Genomic DNA, 25,539 nt, shown 5'->3' on the forward strand with positions numbered 1-25,539 from the left:
GAGGCAACCAATCCATGTTTTCCTCTCACATCAATGTTTCTCTCTCTCTCTCTCCCTCTCCCTTTCTCTCTGTCTAAAATCAATGAAGACATACCCTAGAGTGAAGATTTTCAAAAAATCCACACGTAAGTGAGAACATATGGTATTTTTATTTCTTTTTGACTTATATCACTTAGCATAATGACCTTAAGGTCCATTCATGTTGTCCTAATTGGCAAGATTTCCTCCTTTTTTGAAGACTGAATAATATTCTACTGTATATATACGACCTTGCTTTATCTATTCCTGGGCAATATCTCTCTTAATATTTGCATGTCAGAGGCAGCTCCCAGGTCTCTGAGAAGGACATTCCTGGGAAGTAAAGCTGATGGAAGACCTAATTAGTAATAAGAAAGATTTATCTTCATTTCAAAGAGATGAAAAAGTACTCAACAATTACAAGTTGTCTAAGGTAAATGATCTGAGAAGAAAAACCTCTTTCTCCATTTTTAAAATTTAATTAATTAATTAGTAATTAATTAATTTTTAAATTCCCTCCCGAGGATATTTTTTTCCATTGCTTTTCAGAGAGTGGAAGGGAGACAGAGAGAAACATTGATGTGAGGGAGACACATCGATTGCCCGCACCGGCGGGCCAGGCAGGGGGATGCAGCCTGAAACCCAGGTACCTGTCCTTGGCAGGAATCCAACCCCGGGACCATTCAGTCTCAGGGCGGACGCTCTAACCACTGGCCAAACCGGCTAGGGCTCTTCATTTTCAATGGGGGGAATTAAGTCTCTTATTTTAAAATGTGATTTGTCTTTACAAGATGTTTTGGGTTGACTTTGAAACAGTAGACAAGAGAAGTCCAATTAAAAATTCATGTTTTTCTGTGTGTAGGGCTTTCACTGTGGTCAAGCAAATAACCCTGCTTAGAAAGAAATATTCACCCCTCTTCTTTGGCTCCCACATAAAAGTTGTAAAGGGCTGTAGTGTGGAGATGAGGGTGACTGAAGTCAGATTTGCTCCGGGTAAAGAATGTGGTCCAACCCAAGTACGTGATACAAGGCCTTAAAAGGTCGGTTCCAGGAACACACCCTGGAATAGTGACTAATGCCTGTCATACAGTGACCGGTCGCCTAGGTATCACTTTTAGCCCACGTTACTCACTTTCCACCGAGTTCTCTTGACGAAGGACGCTTCAGTCTCGCTGGAAGAGCAAACCAGTGTGGGTTCTTCACGCATGCTAGGCTCTGGGAGAGGTAAGGGCTTTTATTATAAGGACCACTTATAGGATGCTTTTTTAAAAAAATTATATTTTTATTCATTTCAGAGGAAGGGAGGAAAGAGAGAGAAAAAAACATCAATGATGAGAGTCATTGACCCACTGCCTCCTGCACGCCCCCTGCTGGGGATGGAGCCCGCAACCCCGGCATGTGCCCCGACCGGGAATCCAACCGCAATCTCCTGGATCCTCGGGCGCTGGCCGGGCTACAGGAGGCTTTTACATTAAATAGCACCTATCACAATTCCAGCCTTTTTATTGTCTCAGGCACGGGAATCACGGAGATGAGAAAGACGTAGTTCCTGCCTTTAAGGCACTCACAGTCCATTGAAGGAGCAGAAAACCATACTAAAGTTACAATTGTTGCAAGTAAAATGTGCAAGAATAAGTGGTTTTGAGGGTGAAAAAGGCGTATCTTGGGGTCGGGGTCCGCGTTCCAAAGCAGCCTCGGTTCTCGGAGATTTCAGCTCCCGGGACGACCGGCAGGCGCACTTCGCATTTCGATCCCGCCTCCCCCCCCCCCCCCCCCCGAATTCCTTTCCGGCTCGGAGGGCCGGGCAGTCCCTTCCAGGCGGCCCCAGCTTATCACGCCCGGCCCGGCCACTTCCCGGCCAGCGAGTCTCCCAAAGTTTCCTGTGACGCCGCCGCCCGCCTCCGGCGCATCCCGCCCTCGCTCCCAGCCGCCAGCCCGGGACACCCGCTAGAGAAGCGGGCTGCGGGGGCCGGGAGAGCAGCGCAAACAGCAGGACCTGGGGACCCCGCCCAAGCCGGGAGCGGGCCCGGAGGGCGGCGGCCGCAGCTCCACACCTCCCGGGCCGCGCCCGCTGCCAGGCTCCGCGCACGCCCACCCGGCCTCCAGCCCGAGTCCCACCCTCCGGGGCCGGGGCCAACCGGCCGCGCCCCGCCTCCTGGGAGGTGGTGGAGGAGGGGGTTGGGGGTCTGCCGGCAGCACCGCCTTCCGCTCGTGCCCATTGGCTGAGGCCTCCAGGGTGCCCGGAGACCGGAGTGCAGCTGGATTGGCCGCAGAGGCTCGTGACAGCGGCGCCCATTGGCTGTGGCGGCCCCCGTGACGCGGGGTGGTGACTGGCTCCCGTGTCTGAGGGGCTCCTGCTTGTCAGGTTCTAGGTAAGTGAGTTTCGCGCCGCCGGCGGCGGGCGCTGTTGCCCGGGGCAACGCCGAGGGAGGGGGGAGAGGCGGGAAGGCCGGCGGAGAACGGGGGTACGCTCCCTGCCCGCAGAGGGGTGCCTGGGACTCAGCCCCGGCTGCGGCGGCTTCGCCGAGCGCTCTTCCTCCGCCCTCAGCCGCCCCCACCGCGCCCGCCCCAGGCTGCGCACTCTCCCGCTCGCCCGACGCCCGCGGCGGAGCGGTCCCGGTCGGGTTTTGGGCCGGGCCGCCCACCCGGCCCCGCCAGGCCCGCCCCTCCCACCGACCCGGGACCGGAGGCTGAGGGGGCGGGTGCCGCCGCGAAAGGGCTGAGGCGGGCGCCACGGCCCCGCCCCGTCGCCGGGTCGGGGGGCTGCGGGGTGTGGGGAGGTGGAAGGAGGGGCCGTAGGCACCGCCCATCACGCCCGCACCCCCTTTTCTTGGCGTGCTCCTCTCCTGGCGCGGCCCTCCAGCTGTGGCGTCCACCCGACCCCCCCCAACCCCTAGGTACTCCCCAATTCCGTCCTAGCGCCCCTTGACACCCCGCCGCAGGACGACCCCAGTCTTCCCCCTCTCCTCCCGCTTTTGTCCCTCGCCTTCCGTCCCTGGTCTTTTCTGGGCCAGAGGTGACTCCGAGGAGACAGTCAAGATAAGTGTGAAGCTCCTGCAGCCCGGCAATTGCTGCTCTGTTCTGTCCTGGTCACTTAGGGTTGAGGGTGTGCCGGGAGGCACCTTGGGGTCAGCTCTGCGCCATTGGCATTCCCTTAATATCATCTTTCTTAAACGCGCTATTTGGGTTGGTATTCGTACCGCCTGACCGGGGTATGGCATGCACAAGTGATAAGGAATTAACTGTGAAATTGTGGCTTTTTGCTTTGTACATTTGTGATGTTATCTAGTGCTGTGCAATCCCAAATCTAAAAATTTAATAAGGCGCCCTGGCCGGTTTGCTCAGTGGTTAGAGCGTGCGCCTGCTGACCAAAGGGTCGCGGGTTCTGTTCCTGGTCAAGGGCACATACCTCAGTTGCAGGTGTGATCCCCGGCCGTGCCCAGGTGCACGTGGAGGGAACCATACGTCTCTCTCACGTTGATGTTTCTCTCTCTCTTTCTCTCTCTCTCTCTCTGTCTCTGTCTCTCTCTCTCCTCCTTCCTCCCCTCCACACTCTTTAAAAAAAATCAATGGGAAAAAATATAAAAAATAAATAAAAATTTGTTAAGGCTTGTAACCTTTGATTTTCATTTGCTTTATGGTTAAAAGGAAGCCTCAATCTTTTAAATTGGTAAGCAGCTGCATATAATCATAATGGTCCCCCTGTCACTTTGACACCAACTGCTGTATTTTTTCTCCAGGTATTTAAAAATAAAACTTTTCTCATATGGAGTCACTGTATATAAAAGTATAACATAAAAATCAACAAGAATAGACAAACTATTTTAGTAATTAAAGACTAGAAAATGCATTTCAACCTATGGAATGGGAACAGGATTAAAAAAAAAAACCACGGTGGCAAAATATAATTATTTCACTAATGCAGTGTTGTAGTCCTGGTATATCTACATGGTATTAAGAGAGACATTTGTGAAGAGCCACAGTTTGTCAGTCAATGCAAAGGAAGGCTGACTATATCTTTGTAATCCAGGAATACTTTTCTGCTAGTATTCTTGAGCCAAGGGAACTATGTCTCCAAAGGTAGTGGGAATGTGTTGAGAGTACATAAGCATCCGTGGAAACGTTCTCTGTTTTCTTCCATGAATGTGGAAACGTTTTCTGTTTTCTTCCGTGAATGTGGAAACGTTTTCTGTTTTCTTCCATGAAAAATCTTTTGGTGTCTGTTTCTGTTCCACACTGATGGTTGGCAGCATTAAACATAAACCATGTAAAATCATGTAGGGTACAGTTAATGCAGCTTCTGCACTACTTCAAAGGTTGATGTCAGTAGTTTGGAAGAAATAGTCCAGGCTTTTGGTAGAAAAATCACTTTCAGATCATCTTCAACTGGTAGGTAACTATAACTCTGGTCTGTGACCATTTCAAATTTGCTGTTTTTTCCCCCCTCTGTGTTTCACTATGAAAAATTTCAAAAAACATTGCAGAAAACTTGAATTGTCCAGTAACTACCCAACTACCTACACAGCAATAACATTTTAAAGACAGTTGTTAAATAATAAATATAAGGAACAGAGGAACTGAAATTATAAAGTTGGAAAAACAGTGTAAATACATATTGTACCAAAAATATTGTAAGTTGCTTATTTCCATTTGTAGATGGAAGTAGTGTTTGTAAAACCTGTAGCAATTTAATTCCATGAGACTATTATAAAGCAATCTTGTACGTCATCATCTTTGTAAATAAAGGCCCAGATGAGTAAATTGCATTTTGTAATTAGAAAAAAATGAAAATCTAATGAACTTGTTATACAAATAAAAGTTTTGTTTTAAAATTGGACTCCTGTGTTAATAGAGTCTAGTTTTATACTTGATTTTTAAATAAGCATCTCTTTTTGAACACAAGTCCAAGGGACTATCATTTATGCAATGCATTGGTATAATATGCATACATAATAAATTGGATCACTTTAAATACATTGTTTTGGAATAAGAATGTATTTTTGTAATGGAAAAGAAAGCTTACAAATGTGAATTTTTGTTAGAACTATTTCATGGAAGATGAAGTAATGACCTACAGAGATTTATATTTTGATAGGACTCAAAACTTTGTTGGGTGTTTCATGGTGTTGCTAAAGGAATATTTTAATATAGAACTGAAGCTTATAATAAAAGAATAAGAAATGGCTGTAAGTTCACATATGTGTTTATTGTATTTGTAATTTTTCCATACTTAGGAAGTTCCTGCACTCTTTAAGTATTTGAATCCTGTTTATCAGTTTTAGTTTACCCCAAATCTGTTTTTCACACTTACCTCATTTTTATGACTAATTTCTTAAATACTACGAGAGCTATGCCTCAGAATTTATAGATCTTTGGATGAACCCATTTTTTTATATCTCATTTGTCTTTGGCATGCTTATGTGTGATTAATGTATCATATAACAGAGATTAAAGGGAACAAGCAGGTCATAGTTTTGGAACTTTGGAAGGAATAAGATGCTTAGATGTTTTTAAATTGAGCTCTAGGTTTTCCACTCCTGCATTCCTGTCTTTCCTTCTTCCTTTGTAATTTTTATTATAAAAGTTAAATGCTTTAAAGTCAGTTTAGTAAAACTATAGAAAAGATAAGTCACCAATAATTCCATCATAGTTAATGAAAATAACTGAAACTTTTGTTTTTTCTGTAGCACTCTACTAGTCATTACAATTTTATGGTTTTCATTGCAGTATGTCTGTGCTTGCATCTAAACTTGCAGGAATTCCTGATCAGTTACCCTAAATTAGAAGAGGGCTCCAAGACCTGGAAGAAGAATGGAAAGGAATAAAGAGAGGACATGCCAGAGTCAGAACAAAAGAATCAGACCCAAGCAATTATATTGTATATTATTACATATAATATATGTTATTATATTTCATAAGTATAAATACAATCCTAGTTACACATATGAAACTGCTTTATGGCTGACACAGTATGGGGCCTCTCAAATTTTTTCTTTGCAATTAAAAAAAGCTAGGTAAGATGAAGTTTATTAGTGCCTTTCTACAAAAATTTTCAGATTTCTTTAGTTTTAGGATATTACATATTCAGCTTTGAAACTTTAATATCATGCAAGATTTGGAATTGTTTCCTAAACATTCACATATACTTATGAAAGTATGACTAATTTTTAGTCTATACATCATCACCACTTACTATAAGCTTGATATTGTCTCCTCCTTTAGAAGGTTTTAATTAAAAATGTAGGTGTTTCTTGCTAGATCACAGCGTGTAGTGAAAGAAGATTCTTTTTTTTTTTTTTGAGCCAGGTAATCTGGGCTTCACAAATTTCTTTTGTGGGGATTTGGGCAAATTATTTAATCTCTTTAAACCAGTTTCCTCATCTGTAAAATGGGGATGATTAAATTGACTCACAAGGTAGTTGTGAAGAAGAAATGAGACAATGTAGGTAAAATGCCTGAATCTAGGGAGTCCTCAACTTCCATATTGTGTAAGTTCCTTACATTATAGTTTTAATTTTATCTCTCCTAGTATTACTGTGTTTATTCCAGCATTCTAAAAGTCCCTACATTTTGGACTTAGGAAATGAAAATAATTACATTAAGCTTACTTAAACTGAATGGCATTTGAATTTGTATTGACAGCATATAATTAGAAATATCTCTGATTAGCTTGCTATTCTTTCATAGTTCTTTGATTACTCTATCTCAGTATAGTCAGAAATTTAAATACTTTTTACCTCAAAATATGTCTAGTTGGTCTGAATTCCTGAATTATTTTTCTTTCACCTTAGATTATTATCTATTGTTGGATGGTTTCCCAAAATTTCTTTCATTTAAACTGCAAATATTTGCTTAAAAGTGGTCCAGAAAAACTAAATATTACTTTCTTAGATCTCTAGCGTTCCCCCTCCCTCACCTTAAACCACATTTACTTAATCTGTTTAAAACTTAAACTGTATTTTCAAATGTAATGTTACATAAAACTCTTAGTTGAGTGTTTACTGCCTTCCTGCTGATGTATAATTATTTTTTAAGGAGCAATATTTTATAAATATCCATATTTCAAAATGTGTATTCTATGAGTATAGGGTTTTAATTCTTTTATTTATTTATTTAAAAAAAATATCTTTATTGATTTCAGAGAGAGGAAGGAAGAGGGAGAGAGACAGAAACATCAATGCTGAAGGGAGAGGGAGAGAGATAGAAAGGTCAATGCTGAGCTAGTCATTGATCGGCTGCCTCCTGCTCGCCCCCTGCTGGGAATCGAGCCTGCAACCCCAGGCTTGTGCCCTGATAGGGAATCAAACCTCGATCTCCTGGATCATAGGTTGATGCTCAACCAGTGAGCCACGACTGGCCGGGTGGGTTTTAATTTTTAAAAACAGACAATTTAAATGCACAGACCAACCTGTAGTTATTGGGTGTTGTGAAGCAGGCTCTGAACTGAGTGAAGGAGGAGTTAGGAGTTGAACCAGATAGTCCTCATTGCCTAATCTAGCAGTAAGACAAAGATTTGGTAATCTAAGTAAGTGATTGTCAATATTTTTTCCCATCCAGTAAAAGATATTTATGTGTGTGACATACACTAATGTGTAGTTCCCTGCCATGCTCTCTGTAATTCCATCTTGTTCTCTTTTGCTCAAGAAAGCATACCAGAATACAAGTGACTGAAAATTACGTCATCGTAGGGATAAACTTGAATCTACTCTGATTTATTGATGAAAGTGAGTCATTAAAAAAAGTGTGTAACTATTATTAGTAAGCAAATACTTGAGACACACTTTATAGTACTACAGTTGATACTAAGTTACATATTTTTCTGAAATGAATGCCTTTTTACTTTTTAAAATCAGTATCGTACCCTGGCTGGGCATGGCTCAGCAGTTGAGCATCAACCTAGGATCCAGGCGATCGGGGTTCCATTCCCAGTCAGGGCACATGCCCGGGTTGAAGGCTCATCCCCAGTCGGGGGTGTGCAGGAGGCAGCCGATCAGTGCCTCTCTCATCATTGATGTTTCTCTCTCTCTCTCCCCCTCCTTTCCCCTCTCTGAAATCAATAAAGATATATTTTTTAAAAAAATCAGTATTGTAATGCTACAGAAGAAAAGATTACTAATTTTATGTTAATTGATAATAAAGAGTCTTACATTTCAAAATCAGAGTAACTGGTAAACATTTAAAAATATTTGAATAACAGTACTATGGTCTTTATTGTAAGTAAAATAACACTAGTTATTATAGAAAAGTTGAAATTAGTTTTCTAGTATAAGTTATTTTATTTGCAGAAAAAGTATTTCCATAGTAGGACAAATGGTTTTAGAAGAAGGGGAAACTCAGTACTAGAATATTTATATTCTAGGCATTTAATATGTAAAGATGCTTTTTACATTGGCTCAGTCAGAAAAGTATGTTTAAAATTACATCGCTGTGAATGAGATTGCTTTTAAGTAGCTCATCCTGTGTGAATGTAGTACGTATAATATTCAGTTAGAAATGAAGACTTACAGAAACAATGTTCATTAGACCCTTGGAATTAGCAAGTGGTATTTCTTGAAACCTTTGTGGACCTAGGACATAACTAGTTCTATAAAATACAGTCAAATTTAATTGAAAATTTTAAGTGAACCCTTCAGACCCTTAACAATTTTATACTAGGACTTGAGTCATTAAAATTGTTAAACCATATTTGGCTTCCAAAATGAAGGCTGATGGCTTTGCATTATGTCATTAGTATACATGCAAAGGTTCTTATGGGGTTTGCAGAACAAGAGTATTTCTAGCATTGGTTCAAAGTCCTTGATCACTGTAAGGCTTGCTCCTTGCTGCTGTTTTTTGGGTATTGTCTTCTTGGGGTTGGAGACTTCTGTAGTTTGTGTCCCTTCTGCTCTCTTTAATGCTTAGCTTTGGAGGATTTTCCAAGTTTCTTTTGTCAGTTGGTGGGGCCCTTTTGTTAATTTTACATTATACAAAGTAAAATGCATCTGACTCTTCTACCAATATTCAGTTTTGGTAACAACTGGGTCAGTAGCCACCCTGGCAGCCACACCACCTCTTCATGAAAAGGTTTATACAGTGTCCTTTCTCTTGAATTATATTTCCTTCAGAATCACATGCTTTCTATACACTCTTATACAGGTTAATCATTTCAACTTTCACTAAGGTTTTGCAAATTTTGCTTTGCTTGGGATCAAAGAAAACATTTTCAAGCATCAACTTTTTGTTTCACTGTAGAGTCTATGTTGTATGGTGGACTTTCTAATGACAGAGATCCAGTCACTTTCACATGTGCATTCCATGTCACTGTCATATCCATTCTGAATGTGCTCCAAACTTATATATTCTGGTTAACTACCATCGCTTCGTCAGGCTTCTTTACTTTCTATGTGTTGAGTAAATATGCAGTCGTAGAATAATTAAAGGGAACTAAACAATGCAGTTGTCTCAGATATTTATTAATGATAAATAACTAGTTAGATCACTATCCGAATTCCTTATAAATAGTTATGTTGGAAAATTATATGGATCTTTATGTAGATTTATATATACTAGGAACTTTTTACAAAGCATGAGGCTGATTTTTCTCTTACTGATATATATATATATATATATATGACATTAGATTTGTTTAATTATTAGTCTATATATATTCCTTTTGTCATTCCTCCTCAACATTTTACCTCCAGGGTAGAAATAGTTTCTGTCAGTAAACATTTTTTTAGTAAATTATGTGGATTCAGATATTGTTATGGCGGAGGGGCTTTAGTTTTTGTTTAGTGCTTACTAAAAGTTCTAGGCACCTTTTGTGCATTTGTTTTTGTTTTTATGAAAACACTGTAAATTGGATAGCTTGTACATGTTTTCTTTTTGTGATCTGGAACCAATTTCAGGCCACACTATTGATTCAAGGAGACTCAGGATTTGAATTTAGGTATTTCATATGCTAAACCTGAAATGAATACAAATGGTAAGTGTCTAAATACAGGGACCAATTAGCAGTCCTGGATTTAACATCAGTGTTAATTGTTTGGGAGTGACTCTAAAGGTCCATGTTGAAATATTTGCAGTTTTGCTGAAGTGAATTCCTGTTCCTGGAAGTGAAACCCTAAGATGTGCATGACCTTAGCTAACTGCCCAATGTCCGCATCTTATCTTGGCTTGTTCTCTGTTTGAGGTTGTCCTATATTATAACTCTTGTTAAGTGATTTATATGTTGTTTCTTTGTAAAATATTTTCCTGTTAAGAAAGCCAGCTGCTAGAAGTGAGGAAAAAGTAAAGAGGCCTAAGAAAGTGGATCTTAGCCAGAAAATAGACATTTTTGAGTAAGCTTAAAAAAGGAATGTTGAATCCAGTGTCTTTGATCTGGATGTGAACCAGTCCACCACACCTTCTAGAGGAACAGAAGTTGACTTGTGAAACATTGTTATTGAGTGTTCTAGCTCTGACAAAAATATGCATTATTTTTAGATGGATTTCTTGAAAATGTCATGGATATTTTATTCATAAATCTGCTTTCCCTTCCCTTCTCTCTCACCCTCAACAGTAATATTGGAAAGAGTTTTGACTGTTTATAGATAGCTGATACTTTCTAGAAGTTAATGTAGTTGTTACAAATATCTTAAAATGTTAACATAAGCAATATGTCACAGGATGATATAGGTGTCCTTTTCTGAGTTTGACAATTAATTATAACAGAATAGTAGCTAGACTTTGGTCATGGCCTCCTTCTAAGGTTCTGATTCCTGTTTGTATTTTGGATCTTGATTTACCCTGTGACTGGAACTGGCATTCTGTGATTGAAGTGACTTAGCTTAGTTAGGGAAATGTGCTATTATATACAGTAATATCATAGTTTTTGAAAGAAGATAAGATGGTAAAGAATTAGGCATGTCCTTGAGGCAACCTACGTTCTAAAAATAACGCAGAAATGCTCTGTGTCACACAGGAGGCGAGTGTTGCAGGAATGGGACAGAGCAAGAAGACACATGATTCTTCCTTTTTTGGTCATTCAACAAATGTTAATAGAGTACTCACTCAATGTAAGGACTTACCTTATGGTTACAAATGATTATAAAGCATAGAGGAGTTTCAGATTTTTTTCTTAGAGTATGATGTATTGGAAAGAGCATGGATATCAGAACCAGACCTGGCTAGGGTTGAAACTGTGCCACCAGTAATTGTATAAATTTAGGCAAATAATTCAATTCTTATGACTTCAGTTTTTCCATTTGAAAACTGCTATCAGTTTCATCTGATAACTGGTAATAATATTAGATTTTTAAATTTCATCAGTTGTATGAGATCAAAACCCTACTCATACTAGTTTAGGGCACTGGGGTGCACAGGAATGTACTTTCTTCAGGTACAGATGGATTCGGTGGGCTCAGACATGGCCTCAGGACATTCCCAGTGGCTTTCCCTTGTGTTAGATATACTTTCAGATAAGCTTTCTCCATGTGCACCTCTCTGATGGCTCCAGGCTAACATTCTTTCAGTTCAGCAAGCCCAACATAATAAGAGCTTCTCTTACTCATTTTAGCTTAGTCCCGGGATTATATCTCATTAAATAAATTGGGTTATATTGCCACCATTGATTGGTCCTGTGGTCAGGGAGATAAGATATGATGACAGGCCAGATCTGAACCAGGTGCTAACTGTTGGAACAGGGAATAGAAACTGTGGTCAGCCACATGGTCTGAACCACATGGACTGACAGTCAGGGTGGGTGGGTCACTGAAAGAAACAGAAGGTACTATGGCCATGGGAAGGGGCAGTATGCTCTGGGCAATATAACCAAAAGATATTCACTATAAATCCTCCCAATGCACATACATGTCCTCCATTACATACATTTGCACCCTTGAAAAAAATGCCCTCACTTAACATAGTGCAAATCTTTGACTTAAAGCTTACTATTATTTTTAAAAAATATCTTTATTGATTTCAGAGAGAGGAAGGGAGAGGGAGAGAGAGAGATAGAAACATCAATGATGAGACAGTCATTGATCAGCTGCCTCCTGCAGGCCCCTGACTGGGGATCGAGCCCGCAACCCGGGCATGTGCCCTGACCGGGAATCAAACCACAATCTCCTGGATCCTAGGTTGATGCTCAACCACTGAGCCACGCCCAGCTGGGCGACTTAAAACTTCTGAGGCATTTATCACCTGCCCCCCAACAAAGGAAGACAACTCCAAGACTTGTTTAATTGCTGTATCTAACTTTAAATCTAGGATCTCTGGGAAATTCTCTTAGTTCTGCTTGAATAGATAGGCTGAGGATCTAGGAACTTATGGTTAAATGATAAATATAACTAATTTTAATAAAGCCAGTATTCAGTGATAGAAGGAAAATAGCATACAGACAGTAAAAATTCTCAATTAGAAAAGAGAAAAAGGAGAAACAACCTACAGAGGTTTTTCTAATCCATGATATATACACATTTCATTTGACAAGAATGGCAAGATCTCTTTGCCCTGGCAGTGGAATAAGATTTTTGATTATCCAGTATGGCCATCACTGGTTCATCCTGGGAATATCTTTATTCTTTTTATCCCTGGTCACAGCCAAGATGAGTGTTGAGAAGGATTCCCTTAATGGGGACTGCACTGCTTCAATAGTCTATTTTCTGTTGATGAGAGACTCAAGTCCCTGGGAACCATCTAATGAATTCAGCAGTAACAGATCTTTGTTGGGAGTTTCTTAGGCAATACAACTTTTAAAAACTAAGTATATTTTATTTTGTTTCTTTGCATTTGATCAACTTCTCCCAAGTACCCAAAGCCCAAATGCTAGTCCTGAATCAAACCATTGTCTGGTATGTCTCTGAACAACTTTGCCCATCTCCCTAATCCAGTGGTTCTCCAACAGGGGGAAATTTATATTTCAGGGGATGTTTGGCAATGTCTGGAGACATTTTTGTTGTCACAGTGTGGGGTTGGGGCTGAGTAGGCAGGTGTTGTTAGCATCTAGTAGGTAGAGCCCAAAGATACTCTTAAGCACCCTACAGGACAGTCCCCGCTGCCCCACCCCAACAGAGTTTTCTAGTTCAAAATGTCAGTAGTACTGAGGTTGAGAAACCGTGCAATCCTAGTCATCTCAATTTCCTTCTTGGCTTCTGTCTCTAGGCCTTTCAGAGCAACTTCTTGAGGTAACAACGCACAGCTAATTTGTTCCTGCTCCCAGGCTGTTTCATAGTACAGGGTTCTTTATAATGGGTAAATATCTTCTTTGCTAGAATGTGTGGGCAGGAGCCTGGAGCATTAGGCTTTTCTCATTTTTTGTTTTCTCTTTGTGTGGTTAAGGGTCTCATTTTAGTTTAGGGATACTTGATTTTCAACCTTGTAAGCTGCAATATGAGCCATTTTGGATTTGTAATGAAAAACTGAAAAGATTCTTCTTTTATTACCACCACTCAAAGTATGCTTCTTTTTTTGAAGGACTTTTGGAGACTGCTATATAGTAGGCAATATACCAGCATCCTAACATTTTTACTAAGTACTGTATAGTTCCATCCTTAGTAGGCACACAGCCCTACTTACAAGAGTTGGCAGTTTACCAGCTCTCTTTGCTTAAGGATTGCTGACTTCTCACATTACAATAGAGGGTTACCAGATTCCCTTCCTTTTACAATTAATCCTTCCCATCTCTGTAAGTGGCAGCACTTCCCTTGTTTTTGCTCAGTCCCCAAAACTTGAAGTTATTCTTGACTCTTTCTTTTACTTCCCTCACACAGTCTTTCAGCATATTCCTTTGGCTTCAAAATAAATCTGAATCTGCCAGTTCTCACCACCTCTTTTAGGGTCATTCTGGTTCAATACCATTCTTTCTATCCTTCTATGTAACTCCTAAGAAGTCTCCCTGCTACTACTGTTGCTCTCAGAATATTAACTTCAGAATATTAGTGTTATCCTTTTGAAAAGAGATCACGTCACTTCTTTGCTCAGAATGTTTCAGTAGCTTCCCATGTACTCAGAGTACAAGCTCAAGTTCCTCAAATGAACTAGTTTTGTGGTCCTGCTCTCCCTCCCTCATGTAAGATCTTTCTCAGAAGATTTTTCTTCTTGTCTCTACCATTCACTCCCCACAGGCCTCCTTGCTCTTTCTTAAATAGGTGCTTTGCACTAACTGTTCTTGCCTGGAATGCTCCTCTCCAGGTATCCACATAACTTCCTTCCTTATCTGCTTTAGGTCCTTGCTCAAATACTACTTCACCTGTAAAGTCTTTAATCACCTTACATACATTTGAAATCTCCTACCTCCCCCACACTTCTTGTTACCTTCTCCTGCTTTTTCTTTTTCTTTTTCTTTTTTTATTATTTATTTTTTCTTTATTGTTGAAAGTATTGCAGATGCCCCCACCCCCGCCCCCATTGATCCCCTCCACCCAGCAACCCTGCCCCCCAGGTCTTTTCCACACTATTGTCTGTGTCCATAGGTCATGCATATATGCCTTTTCTCTCTTTATAACACTTATTACCACTCAGTACTGTGCATTTTACTGATTTATTTTGTATTTTGTTTCCTCTCTCTAGAATGTAATTGTGATGAGGGCAATAATTTTCATCTATTTTGCTGTGTAGGAAAATGCATGGCACATAGCTTAGTAGGCTCTTAGCGAATATTTCTTGAATGAATTAATAAATAAGAAAAAATAATTTATTGCCTCATGTACTGATGGGAAGAGAATATCCTGCAGAGGGAGAGAGATTACTCATTAAGCAAATTTCTCCAGGGGAGAAAGGGAAAGTGTCTTTAGGTTTATTATACTAGAATATAAGTAAATATAAATAAAAATATAAAGTAACATAGTAAACATAAGTTAATAAAATAATATAGGTGAATGTCTTCCAGGGAAGGGAAGGAGAGGGCTTTATTTCTCCAAAGCTCATTGGAAGTCTCCATCTGTAGGGAGACACTGTCTCTAGTTTCCAAAACTGTCTGTCTGTCATGCAAATATCCTTGTAGTACCTTTTGCTAAGAAGGCTCTGATTGTGCAGGAATGTGATAAATCCAGAGAGAATTGTTTCCCAACAGTAATTCTAAGATGTAGCAGGTATATCTGTTAACACCTGAACTCCCCTGAACTCAGATGTGATTAGATCTAGGGGCAAAATGTTTTCAGAGTGTTCTTCCTATCTCTTTCCATCTCTTAGCAATTCTTTTTTTCTGGTTGGCTTACTGTGAAGTAGATACTTATCATGTTCTTTCAGTTTAGCAACCTCAGCTGAAAGATAGCTTCCCCATTAGTTCTTGCAGAATTGAGTTTTATCAGTCCTCTTGGGTTACATACCCATTCCTGAGCTACTGCTTGGGGGAGGGAATATGCTGATTGTCCATACCTGGGTCATGCACATATTTCAGGAACTTTGCGCTCATTCCAGAAACTTGAGAGTGGGAATGATTAGTGCCACATGGCACTAATGGATTGAGAATAAGGGAAGGAGAGTTCAACAGAAAAAATTGAGATGCTGCCACCAAAAGAAGGGGAGTAAAAAATAACATGTCTTTTACTTACATGCACATGTAACTCACGCTCATTTGAAAAAACCCCCCACCAAAATCTTATTGTATATAGGCATTCCTGCCTCATCTCTTTTTCACCTAACATCACATTGTGAACAAGAGATTTTATTTGAAAACATAATTTTAAATGAGTGCAAAATTATATTTAAATTCATTGCTTAATTTTAGATATTTGATTGGTCAGAATTAGCTTTTGGCTTGTTACTTATTAGAGAAGTAAGAGGAGTAGAGGTGGGACAGAGAAGTAGGGTCAGGACTAGGGTGAGACATGAGAGATGCCTAGGACACAAAATAGGACTGTGCTCACTTTTAGGGTCTTGCAGCTGCAGAGTGGACGTGCATGACCTCGAGAGTGAATGTCTCCATAAATTTTGCACTCTAGTTACCTCTCTTGCTTCACTCTAGTTGTAGTTGTAGGGGAAGCACAATTAAGGAATAGGAACTATATTTGGCTATGAGCGTGAGTTAGAGATGGCAGCCTGTGTAGATGGGGAAGTTGGTGGGCAAGATTAAGGGGTACCAGAAAGTCATTATTATACATTTTTAATTCGTCTGTAGAAAGCCTTTGTTGAGTTTTTATAAGGATAATAATACTTTTGAAGTATTAAAAGGACTATCATTTTTAATCATAGGCTTACAGTAGGTTGAACAAAGAAATGTTTCATTTAGAGATTCTACCAAGGAGGTTGTTACTTATTTTTAACCACAATTATTTCAATATCTAGTGGAAAGATACTGTTTTTTTCATTGAAAGATAAAAAGTATAGAAAAGACTTGAGTTGGAGAATGATACATAACATATGGGAGCTCTGACTAGCTTTCTTGAACAAGACATTTGACAATGCTGAATGTTGGGCAGGGAATGCCAGTTGAATAGCTTTCTTTCTTGTTTTTAGGTCTTTGAAAATAGCTGTTTCTGTATCACAGTGAGAGACCAGAATATGGAATTCTAGATAACTCTGAACTATCTTTGCTTATAGAGAAGAAAGGCCAAAAATTTTCAAATTAAGTGGATTGCCCAGTAACTTTGGGGGGATCTGTCTTTAGAGTGTAATAAGGTAACATATGTAACATGTACATTAAGGTACACACTATATTTTGTTCCTTGGAAATCTTTATAAGTAATACTATTTACTATTTCTGGAGATTCAATTGAAGATACTCTTTTGAAAGCAGTATGAATGAGAAGTCATGATTAAATTTTTTTGTATTTAAATATCATTTTAGTCATGAATTTTATCATTTAATACGAAAACTCCTGTCAAAGCCTTACTTTACTCCAAAGTGTACAAATTGGAGGAAGCTGTAATTCGCCTTGGAATTTTATTCATTCAGTAGTCACTTGTTTGGGGGCTGCATTGTTCCATGTATTATGTAGGATGCTGGCTAAGACCTGGAGGGGGGAAGCGGGGTGAAAGGGGTGAAAGGGGGGACATCTGTAATACTTTCAACAATAAAAGTAAATTAAAAAAAAGAGGTAACAATCCTTGTCTTCGATCATATCACAGCTTAGCTGAAGTAGAGGGATTAATAACACTTTCATTATATGCAGATTAGATTTCCACCCAGTTCTAACATTGAGAACCTTGCCAAATCTGGAAGAGAATAAATCTGGAAGAAAATGCTTGTCTGGGAGGCAAAGGAGGAACCCTTTGAAAATGGGTCAAAAGCTTGGAAGAGGAGGAGACTTGGAAGGTATTCCTGTGTTTGGTCAGTTTCCTGGCCAGAAGGAAAGGAGTGATCTTATTGGTAACATCAATGAAACGTCCTCTGCTTTGTATGAAAGTCAAGGAAGTAAGGGAGATGACAGGAAACAGAATAGGCAAGCAAAAATGAGGAGCTTGAAAGAAGGGGAGAGCTGAGTATAAACCAAGAACTTGGGACTAGAAATATGAGGGTGTGAGGCAAAAAATGAGAAACAGTGACAGGGCTATAATCTGCATATATTGACATCAGTGATAAGAGAGCCAGTGACCCATAAACATCTTAGAATTTCTAGTTTCAGCCCTGGCTGGGTTGCTCAGTTGGTTGGAGCATCATCTACACATTAAAAGGTTGTGGGTTTGATTCCAGTCACGGCACATACCTAGGTTTCAGGTTCGATCCCCAGTTGGGGCGCCTATAGGAGGCAACTGATCAATGTTTCTCTTTCACATCAATGTCTCTCCCTGTCTCTCTCTCTCCTTTCCTTGCTCTCTAATATCAATAAACATTTCCTCGGATGAAGATTAAAAAAAAAAGAGGTTCTATTTTCAAGGGTTGAGAGAATAGCCCGCCAATACAAGTGTCATACTAAAGTATGTTAGAGAAAGTATGTGTGTGCCCAGAGAATCCTTCCCAAACCTTCCCGGCCTTTGGCAACAGTTTTCTTACATAGTTAATTACTTCTTTAGGCTGTAGTAATATTTTAACAAGTGTAGTTTCTTCTTCTGATGTGCTTCAAACTTGAAATTAGTTTTATGCTGTGAAAAATGGAGAAAAACATGAATTACCTATTCAAAACTAAGGGGCTAGGTTAGAAGTGAAGGTAAGGTGAGTTACTCATTGGGAAACTTGTGGAAAGAAAGGGGAGAGAGTAAGCAGTAACGAATAGTGTTATTATTTTTAATGTGGTGAATGTGAGGCACTGCTGCAGTTGATTTCCTGTAGTAGCCTACTATACTCCATGTATACATTTTAATCTTTTTCTCTGGAGTGTACAGTTCTGACTCTTTGAATTTCTTCTTGCAGCTCATGTTTTCTGGCTGGACCTATGGTCATTCCTGTGAGACTTCACTGAAAGTTTTATCAAGTGTCTTCCTCATCCCTAATGCGAAACCCGTCGGCATGGACCTGCTACTTTAGCTCAGATGTGACCAGCAATGAATAGTAGTAAGGTAGGATTACATTACTCTTTTTAGTAAATCACTACAATAAAAGTAAAATATTTATTTTTATATTACTAAATATTTACTAAAATAATTATTTTTACCTTTGAAAGTTTTGAAAGAGATGCTGGTCAAAGGTACAAACTAGCAGCTATAAGATAAATAAAATCTGGGGATCTAATGTACAGCCTGCTGACTAACTACAGTGCTACTGTATTATACATTGAAAGTTTTTAACGAAGTAGATATTAAATGTTATCACTACACATATACAGTTGTAATTATATGGAGTGATGGCGATGTTAACTAACATTGTGGTAGTCATTTTGCTATACAAGTATGTGTTGAATCATCACTTTGTACACGTAAACTTACCTATGTTATATATGAATTGTATTTGATAGAGCTGAGGGGAAAGTAAAAGAAAGGAGGGAATAGTGGGTACAAAGACTTTGAAGGAAGGAAGATTTTGGTGAGCTTGAGGAACAGAAAAAGCCTTGGTATGGCTGATTTAGAGAGGCCAAGATAGCTAGGAAGAGGTTGTAGAAATATTCAGGGCTTTGAACGGTTTGGCAAGAAGGTTATATTTTTTCTAAATAGTATTAGTTGCTGTGTAAGAAATGGACTATCTGGGATGAAAGTGAATGCAGGCAGTTTTAGGAGCTGTTGTGAGAGAGTGGTGGCTAGATAAGATGCTAGCAACAAGAGAGAGATGGATGGATTTGAGATGCATTTTTTTTGAGTCAGAATTTGTGACTTGTGGGTAGTTTGGATGTGGAAAGAGAGAACATACTCAAAGATGATTCCAAGATTTTTGCTTTTTGAGCAACTGGGTATGCTAACATTATGTACAGAAACCTTTTAGACAACTGCCTTTCCTATTATATCAAGGATTGGTTATGTCACTAAAAGGGAAATTCATTATAATGCTAAAATTAATGTTAGTGCTGGGAATAAAATCTGGCAAATTTGTACTGTGTACTAGTTAATACTTTGTTTTGCTTTTCTTTCTGCAATTTAATTTATATGACTTTTAAATAATTATGAATTTAATTGCATTTCACGTCAGAATCTTTCTGGAAGTGAAAATAATTTGCTATACTTTTATATTGAATCGTAAGCCTTTTCCCCCCATGCTCTCTTTTTAAAATAGTCTTTTAAGATTTTAAGCCAGTGTGAAATCTTCCCAGAGTGTTACTTAAAGTTCTGATATACGATTTTAAAAAATATATATATTTATTGATTTCAGATGGAAGAAGGGAGAGGGAGAGAGAGATAGAAACATCAGTAATGAGAGAGTCATTGATTGGCTGCCTCCTGCATCCCTCCTGCTGGGGACGGAGCCCACAACCCAGGCATGTGCCCTGACAAGGAATCGAACCGTGACTTCCCGGTTCATAGGTCAATGCTCAACCACTGAGCCACGCTCACTGAGCCTGATATGTGATTTTATCGTTATTTCATTTTGCAGATTCTGGAGCATCATGCCATTAGATGTATATCATACTAAATTCACTTGAAAGCATTCAGCTTGGCTAAACTCTTAGGATGTCCATTTATTCTTATGTTTGTAGCTTCATCAGAGCATATTTATATTCAGCCTTTTAGAATTGATATTTTAGGTTTAAACTGAAGTTGAATAGATACTAAAATAAATCTTTACAATTCTGTCCTACTTATTTCTTTCAAGTTTAATTAGGACTTATACCTTTATTTTATTTTTTCACTGAAGAATTTTAAAGATATTTTTTCAAAAGAGAGGAATTTGTATTCTTTGTGATAGGGACTTGGCTAGCTGTTTAAAAGATTTTATTTTACCCTGACAACAGTTTGATGAGGTTTTCCACTTTGCATATGGTTATCTTTTTAGAGCTGAAAAGAAGTAGTAGAATAATGGGCTAAAATTTTATAGATGGAAGGTACCTCAGAGATCATTCACTTCCTTCTCTTTCAGTTGAGATCTAGAAAGATTCTTTGATCTGTCCAAGATCATGCAGCTGGTTTTCATGTTTGCTCAGACTAGTGTGGCATTTACTATTTAAACTTCAGTCAAGCTGGCCTCCTTTCATGTTTTCTATCTTCCCACCCCTTCAGTATTTCACTTTGAAAATGTTCAGTGCTATAGAAAATTGAAAATATAGGGCAATAAACACCAATATTACCTTTCATCTGTCTTCAGTCACTGTTAATATTTTTCCACATTTTTTCTCTTTGGAAAGAAATATATTTACATATTATTTTATATATATTTATATATTTATAAAGCCTTTTGAAGCTGTATTAAACAGATCATGATATAAATTTCTTAGCATGCACATCCTAAGAATGTGCATTATTTCCTGCATGATCATAATATCAATATCACATATAAGAAAATTAACATTAGTTTAATAATATAATTAATGTAATGGTCCTTATTCAGATCTCCCCAATTCTCTCTAAAAATTTTTTAAAAGTTTTTGGATACAGGATTCAATTAGGTTTGAACAGTTAATTCATTTTTTTGTTCTTCATGATCCATATTTTCTTTTAATAGATATAGTTTGAACATACTTAATATCTCATGGGAATTGCATGGTTTCTTGGAGCATTATTCATCCAAAATGGATTGGCAATTTGCTTTTTCCTTCCATTCTCCAAGGTTTCTAGAGGTTTATTCCAAGCTTTTTAAAAAAACATCATTTCAACATTTTTTTATTGTGGTAAAATTGGAATACTAGATTATATATATTTCAGGTGTACAACATTATAATTCAATATTTGTGTACACCACATAGTGTTCACCTTTGTTAAGTCTAGTTTACACCTTTCAGCATTTAAATGATCCTTTTCACCCATTTTGCTCTCCCCCTACCCCCTACCCCTTCTGGTAACCACCAGCTTGTTCTCTGTATTTATGAGTTTGTTTTTGTTTTGTTTTTTGAGTTTATTTTTTGATTCTACATATAAGTGAAATCATCCAGTATTTGTCTTTCTTCATCTTACTAATTACATTTAACGTAATACCCTCAAGGTCCATCCATCCATGTTGTTGCAAATGACAAGATTTCATCTTTTTTTATGGCTGAGTAATATCCCATCACACACACACACACACACACACACACACACACACGCACGCACGCACGCATGCACACACACATGTGCGCGCACACACACATCTTGGCTATTGTAAATAGTGCTGCAACAAATACATCTATTGTTCATTGCATATATCTTTTTGAGTTAGTGTTTTTGTATTATTTGGATAAATACCCAGAAGTGGAGTAGCTGGGTCATGTGGTAGCTATTCTCTTAATTTTTTTTAGTACTCTCCATACTATTTGTCATAGTAGCTGTCTGTACCAGTTTTCATTCCCACCAACATTATATGAGGATTCCTTTTCTTCACATCCTCTCCAGCAGTTGTTACTTCTTGTCTTTTTGAGAATAGCCATTCTAACCATTACGAGGTGATATATCATTGTGGTTTTGATTTGCAATACCCAGATAATTAATGATGTCGAACATCTTTTCACTTGCCTGTTGGCCATCTGTATGCCATCTTTGGAAAAGTGTCTATTTAGATTCTCTGCCCATTTTAAAATTCAGGTGTTTATATTTTTGTTGAGTTGTGTGAGTTCTTTATATACTTTGGATATTAACCCCTTATCTGATTTGTAAATATCTTCTCCCATTCAGTTGGTTGCCTTTTCATTGTGTTAATGGTTTTCTTCACTGTGCAGAAGCTTTTTAGTTTGATGTAGTCCTATTTATTTTTGCTTCTGTTTCTCTCACCTTTGGAGTCATATCCAAAAAAAAAGAAAACATTGATAAGACCAATGTCAAGGAGTTTACTGCTTTTGTTTTCTTCTAGGAATTTTATGATTTCAGGTCTCATGTTAGTTTCATTGATCTTTTCTATTGTTTTTGTAGTCTCCATTTCATTTATTTTTGCTCTGATCTTTATTATTTCCTTCTGTTTACTAACTTTGGGCTTTGTTTGTTCTTTTTCTAGTTCCTTTAGGTATAATGTTAGATTGTTTATTTGAGATTTTTCTTGTTTCTCGAGGTAGGCCTGTCTGTATGGCTATGAACTTTCCAGTTAGAACTGCTTTTGCTGCATTCCATATACTTTGGAATGTTGTATTTCCATGTTCATTTGTCTTGAAGGAATTTTTTGATTTTACCTTCGATACCTTTTTTGACTTATTGTTTGTTCAGTTGCGTGCTGAACATGTTTGTGATTTTTCAGTTTTCTTTTTGTGACTGATTTCCAGTTTCATTTCTCTGTAGTCATACTTGATATGATTTCAATCTTACATTTATTGAGACTTGTTTTGTGGCCTAACATATGATTTATTTTGTAGAATGTTCCATGTGCACTTGGGAAGAATGGATATTCTGCTGCTTTTGGATGGAATGTTTACTGTATATCTATTAAGGGGATTAACTTTAATGTGTGTTTAAGGCCAATGTTTCTTTATTGATTTTCTGTCTGGATGATCTGTCTATTGTTGTAAATGGGGTATTAAAGTCACCTATTATTATTGTATTGCTGTTGATTTCTCTCTTTAGGTCTGTCAATATTTGCTTTATATATTTAGGTGCTCCTATGTTAGGTGCATATACAGGGGTAGGTAAAATTAGGTTTACAGTTGTGAGTATGCAAAACAAAGTTTATTTTTGTTTTATGTATTAGTTATTTTCTTATTTATTTCTATAACTATAAACCTACTTTTTCCTACCCCTGTATATTTACAAATATTGTATCTTATTTTTGAATTGACCCCTTTATCATAAAATGTCCTTCTTTGTCTTTTATTACAGTCTTTGTTTCACGGTCTATTTTGTCTGATATAAGCATAGCTACTCCTGCTTTCTTTTGGTTTCCATTTGTGTGAAACATCTTTTTTCCATCTCTTCATTTTTAGACTTTCTGTGTCCTTATATTTGAAGTGAATCTCTTGTAGACAGCATATAGATGGGTCTTATTTTTTTATTAATTCAGCCATTCTACATTTTTTGATTGGAGAATTTAGTTCATTTACATTTAAAGTAATTCTAGATGGGTATGTAGTTATTGCCATTTTGTTAATTGTTTTCCAGCTGTTTTGTTGTTTTCTCTTATTTTTCTTTCCTTGTGGTTTGATGACATTCTTTAGTGTTACGTTGTTTCCATTTTCATTATCTTTTGTGTATCTACTATAGGTTTTTGCTTTGTGGTTATCATGACGCTTACATATATCAGCCCATGTATATTCTTGTCTATATTAAGTTGATAGCAAGTTGAGTATGAACACATTCTAGAACTATGTTTTTACTCCCCTCTACTCATGTTTTGTTATTGATGTCAGATGTTATATCTTTCTATTTTGTGACCCTTTATTGATTGTTGTAGTTATTATTTTTACTACTTTGTCTTTTATCCTTCATATTAGTTTTGTAATTGATTTAGTTTGCTATCTTTCCTATATATTTACCTTTATCAGTGAGACTTTTACTTTCTTATGGTTTCTTGTTACTAATTAGTAGCCTTGTTTTCAGCTTAAATAAGTCCCTTTAACATTTATTGTAAGGCCCATTTAGTGGTGATGAACTCCCTTAGTTTTTGCATTTCTTGAAAAGTCTCTCTCTTTTGATGCTGATCGATAATCTTGCTGTGTAGATTATTATTCTTTGTTTGAAGTTTTCACTTTCAGCACTTTAAATATATCATCTAATTTCCTTCTGGCGTGCAAAGTTTCTGCTGAAAAATCTGCTGATAGTATTCTAACTTTAAATATACATTGTCTGCAGTTTTTACATTTGGTTGCATTAAGAAATGTTAAAGGTAAGAAAACTAGGAAATTCATGTTATATTTGGTACATTGCCACCAGTTAGGGATTGAAATTTTTTAAAACAATAGAAGTCTGCGAGAGTTCCTTCCCTCCCCACCATTATGCACCTCCATCAGATTCTAACCAGTTGGTTATACCTAGGAATATATATCTAGTGACTGTAGCAGCCTAAGTATTCGTTTTTGAAAAATGCATAATTTCAAATGGGAGGTAAGTGATAAGCAAGTTAGTAGAGACAACCAGAGCTAGGCACAATGAGAAAAGATTTAAGTACTTACTCTCTCTGGTACTTGTGTAGAGCTGGCATTCAGTGAGTATTTATTTTTCTTTACTTGCTTGCTTTTGAGTTTCACAGATTTGGTTGGTTTTCTTTAAGAATTATATGACATTTACGAATAATTGGAGTTTTTTTGGCAAGGATTTGGCGGTAACCTTTAAGCAGTATTTTCAAAGGGAGGAGAGTCATCTTTTGGTTGAGAGGAAAAGAGAAAAGTGTCAGTGAAGAAGGGACTACTCTAGATGACTTACAGACGTCTGTGAAGACTTTCCTTCCTTTTGCTCCAGCGAGGCTTGGATTGTACTTCTGTGCTTGTACTACTCTTTGTATAGGAATTCCTTGTAGCAATTATTGTTATGTGTTTAAACTGCTTCTCCTCTAATAAGCTCCCTGAAGCTGCGACCAGTACTTTTTATCTGTGTGTACTCAGGACCTCACTCAGTGCCAGGCATGTTACAGACATTTAATAAGTACTTATTGGATGAATCAATAAATGAATGAATGAAAGACTTTTTTTCTAAGACATAGAGCAACAAGATAAGGATTCCTTTGCTGGGCAACAACAGTAATGGTTGGACCTCTGGTTAGACTGATTTATTATCGAAGTGCTAAATTAGAGCTAGAATTGGTTCAGGAGCCTGGGTTATAATGAACAGAACCTCTTTCACTCTTAAAAGTATCCCTGTTCTGGATGATAAGTGGCATGTTCACCTTAGAAGAGAGAGAGGATCTAGGGGGAGTTGATACATTTTAGGGAATATAGTTTGATGAGTGCGTGGCTAGAGATTTCTTTGAGGTCAAAGAGTAGGTATAGAAGCAGTTATGACACCAGAGAGATGGAATGTAGTAGGTTACGGCCTAAAACTAGAATATTAAAATTCTCTGTTGCAGAGATGGAACAGTTTTAGATTCAGGCTAGTGCAATAGCAGGGGTAGTTGAAATGGAGTTGGATCAAATGAGTCTTTAGAGAAGAGAAAACTAGAGGTTAAAATCTCCATGGATGAATATAAGAGTTGTGTTAGAGAATAGAGTTTTG

At 38.1% G+C, this 25,539-nt stretch overlaps 1 protein-coding gene across 1 annotated transcript in view; it reads left to right on the forward strand.

The window, feature by feature from the left end:
• Window positions 1–2,330: 2,330 nt before the first annotated feature.
• Window positions 2,331–25,539, forward strand: part of FER (FER tyrosine kinase) — a 313,312-nt gene continuing 290,103 nt past the window's right edge. Inside the window, exons 1-2 of the mRNA XM_087815481.1 lie at window positions 2,331–2,390; window positions 18,269–18,414. The gene's annotated coding sequence lies outside the window, so the exon portion shown is untranslated. The remainder of the gene's footprint in view (window positions 2,391–18,268; window positions 18,415–25,539) is intronic.

The sequence above is a fragment of the Miniopterus natalensis genome, chromosome 3, assembly GCF_054644295.1.
Source record: "Miniopterus natalensis isolate mMinNat1 chromosome 3, mMinNat1.hap1, whole genome shotgun sequence".
Lineage (NCBI taxonomy): Eukaryota > Metazoa > Chordata > Mammalia > Chiroptera > Miniopteridae > Miniopterus > Miniopterus natalensis.